The sequence below is a fragment of the Abramis brama genome (genome assembly GCF_963993115.1).
Source record: "Abramis brama genome assembly, chromosome: 20".
Lineage (NCBI taxonomy): Eukaryota > Metazoa > Chordata > Actinopteri > Cypriniformes > Leuciscidae > Abramis > Abramis brama.
In genome coordinates, this window is record NC_139982.1 from 22,447,142 (window position 1) to 22,450,984 (window position 3,843).

The 3,843-nt window shown below is 34.8% G+C and overlaps 1 long non-coding RNA gene across 1 annotated transcript; it reads left to right on the forward strand.

Annotated features, from left to right (window-relative positions):
- The first annotated feature begins 1,434 nt into the window (after window positions 1–1,434).
- LOC311071409 lies at window positions 1,435–3,145 on the forward strand. The gene is made up of 3 exons (XR_014603827.1): window positions 1,435–1,571; window positions 1,681–1,885; window positions 2,547–3,145. It is a non-coding gene; the product is annotated as an uncharacterized lncRNA (long non-coding RNA).
- The last annotated feature ends 698 nt before the right edge of the window (window positions 3,146–3,843 follow it).

Genomic DNA, 3,843 nt, shown 5'->3' on the forward strand with positions numbered 1-3,843 from the left:
ATAATTACAAATTGCCATGAGATTGTGTTATTTTTGGAGCACCACTATTATTGGACTCTGGGTAATAAATTAAAGTCGGCATGAAACGGAAGTTGCGATAGTATTTTATTTTATTTTTTTCTGTGATGTATATCCGAGTGAAACGGCTCCATGAACAAGAAAGAATGTACGGTGGGACTTGATTTTGTCCATGGGGAATTGATTAGATGGTTGTGGTTTGCTATTGGTCTATCTCATGTGAGTGACAGGTTGCCCCGCCCTCGCGCCAGTAAACACATCATCAGAGAAGAGAAGAGATGTCACTGCAAGAGGGAGGGGAAGTTATTTTGATTAAAGATTATGAGGGCAAGTGAATTAAAAATAAATGATGATCTGCACGGATAAATCATTTACGATAAATACAATATCCCATAATTTTTTTTTTTTAAATTGTCAGGTTTGATTTCATGGTGACTTTGATAATGGGTGACAAGTAATTTTTTGTAATGATCGATCAGTAAATCAAACAGAAATTGGTTGGTGGACCTTTAATATAATCAACTAAGGTGATAATTATGAATATTTGCTCTAGATATTATTGCAACATGTTTTTGTATGGGTTTTTTGTTGTTGTTTAATGTGAATCCTTTCAGGACGATGCAACCCATTTGCAAAATCAGATCAAGGCTTTATTTAAGCCTCTTCACCAGCTTTTGGATGATGAAGAAAATGCCAGGCTTAATGAACTAAAACTGGAAAGTCTGAAAGATAAAAGTCAGAAGATCGATGAAGAATTCAGGTTAGCCATTTTACACCCTCCTCCCACAAACATGATTTTTTACAGTATAAACAACTTGAAAAGTACATTAGACAATTAATAACAACAATGTTAATATTTACTATTAACAATAATTTAAAAAACTATTTTCTATACATTCTAACCTTAAAATGATGTATTAACTTGAAGAAAAAAAAAACTAAAATCTGTTCCTGACTGTTTCCTACATTTTCAATAGAACTTCAAGGACACAATGATGAGGTAAGCAGAATTTCTTATGGAAGCTAGTTTCCATCATGGAATAAAAAAGGTAATTGGGATTTTTAATCTCACAATTGACTTTTTTTCTCACTATTACAAGTTTATATCTCACAATTCTGAGAAAAAATAAGAATTGCGAGATATAAACTCGTAATTCTGATTTTATTTTTCAAAATTCTAAGTTTATAACTCACAATTCTGATATTATATATCTATTTATCTCAGAATTGTTAAATATAATGATCTCACAATTAAAAAAAGTTAATTGTGACTTTATCTCAGAAGATTATAACTTGCAATTCTGACTTGTTTCTAGGAATTGTGAGATATAGACTTTTCCGTTGGATGAAACAAGCTTCCATAGTTTCTCCTCTAACTATAGATGAAAATTTAAAATTGATCAAATCAGTGCTCGCCGCTGAATGTTTTCCCAGAGCCCAGTGCGAATTCCAGGATCCAGAGATGACTCCAGGAAATCGTATTGACTGTGTCAAGTTTGTAGGCAACTTTAATCTCAATGTTTGGAGGAAAGTCAGACGATCTGTCAGTTACAGTGAGTCAATCCATGTAACAATTCAAACACTAATAAATGCACAAAATTCAACCTTTCTTTTCAATCCATGTCATTTCTGTTTTTAAACTATCTCTCTCTCTCTCGATAGATCCTGTGTTTCTGGACCCTAACACAGCCAACTTTGACCTGATAGTATCTGCTGATCTGATGAGTGTGAGGCATAAATACGAGAGGAGATTCCCAATAACCTGGAGAGATTTGATCATTGTCCCTGTGTGCTTACCGTCCTGGATACCGTCCACATACATAATATTGCACCAGTGCCCTATCATTACACAACCTATAACCATAATGTTAGTACCAGAAGTCTTATTTAGTAGTATTTGTCACACATACATCACTGCAGCTAATACACACACACACACCTTATCTGTTATTATTCATTAACTTGATTGAAAGCGGCACAAATGAGAATTTATACCTGTTAAGCTTGCAGTTTGCTAACCTGTACCTTCTGCCTGAAGGCATCAGCTCATACTCACTAAACTTTGGGTCGTTGGTGATTTTGAAACCCTGTTTCCTCACCACCTCCTCGAAAAGCTTCTGTAGAGTAGTAGGTTTGGCCAATTATTTTCCCTGCCCTTTTTATACATTTTTGGAGCTGTGATTTTAATTTAACGGACAGGTTACCAAACCAAGCCACAATACCATACCGAACAATAGATTCAATGGCTGCCTTGTAAAACAGTAACATGATGTCCTTGTCCACTCCATGAACTCTTATATGTTGTTACCTGCTCAACGAGTACACCTTCAATTTGAAGTGTGATCTCCTAGACCTGGGGTCAAAAATCATTTCTTTGGTTTTATTTACATTAAAGAGCAAGTTATGCCTGTTGCACCATTTCACTACCTCCTCTATCTCCTGTTTATAGATAGAAATGTCTGAACTTTTTGTAAGTAGACTAAGTATGGCCGTATCATCTGAAAATGTAATAATGTGGTTATTTCAAGGAACCAACGGCTTGCCCAGTGGAGTCTGGTGTATCGGACATGAAGGGGAAAATCTTAGTGTCACAGGTCCTCTGGAGTCGCACGTCCCACTACTTGGATTTGAGAAACCTGCAATAGTGAGGGTGAAACTGGACATGAGTGCAGGACAGCTGTCATTCTCAGATCGCCTCAGTGAGACTGTCTATCACACCTTCACACACAATTTCACTGAGATGGTCTTTCCATTCTTCTACACAGAGGGCCATTTCCCACTCACTATTTTGCCTCAGGTCAAACCTGAAGAGATCTGAAGAGAAGAATGTTGGCTGTCAGATAAAGTGTTCTTGATTTCCTTATTTTACATTGTTGTGTGTTACTGTTATTAATATGGTCTCTTTAGTTTGTAATTACTTTGAGGAATGTTCAAGAATAATGTGGATTAAGTATTAATGTTACTGATGTAGTCTAAAACAATCCCTGCAATCTCAATTGTATGTTGAGAACAAACATACGAGCTTGCAAGTGGAACTAAAATGCAGAAATGCTCAGATTGTATTAATGAATGTGTGGTGCATGTTCATGACTTTCATAAAGTCAACAGCATAAGATTAAAAAATAACTTTCTACAGCTTATTGATTGTAACTCTCGATTAATGACAAATGAATTCAAACTGAACAAAAACATGGTTTTAGGAGTACAAATAGATTTTATTAAACATTATTATTGACTACACAATAATAGCAAATGTTAGCAAATTTAATCAACTCCTCAATAAGGTAAGAATGAAGTAAATCCACCACTTCCATTTTTGCAACCCCATTTTCAAAATGGGGCATGTAAACAGTTATAGTTAAAAAATAAAATAAAAATAAAGCACTTTCATTTGAAAAGAAGTAATAAAAGCATGTCAAAATGGGTATTTTTCAATAATTAGTTAGATTAACACATAAATCAAACTTAAAAATAATGACAAAAATATTACTATAGTGAATTAGGTAAATAAAGATGATTTATATACACCAATTTATATACAAGAAATGTTAGGCTACTTGTTTATGTGTAAGCATTTTTTAAACCCAAATACCAAAGAGCAACGTAGGCTACTATTCCGACGCTACGAGCATATAGTGACGTCATAGAATGTCAGCACAATGTGACGTCATAGACTCTGCTATTTCGAGTGAATATCACTGTGCTATTGCGCTCCAGTGTGAACAAGCTCATGAGAGAGAACATTGACAGCTATAAAGCAGGATTTCACAAAGAACAGCGATTTTAGTCTTGAAGATGTTTCTACCTTATTTAAGGTCATCCCGT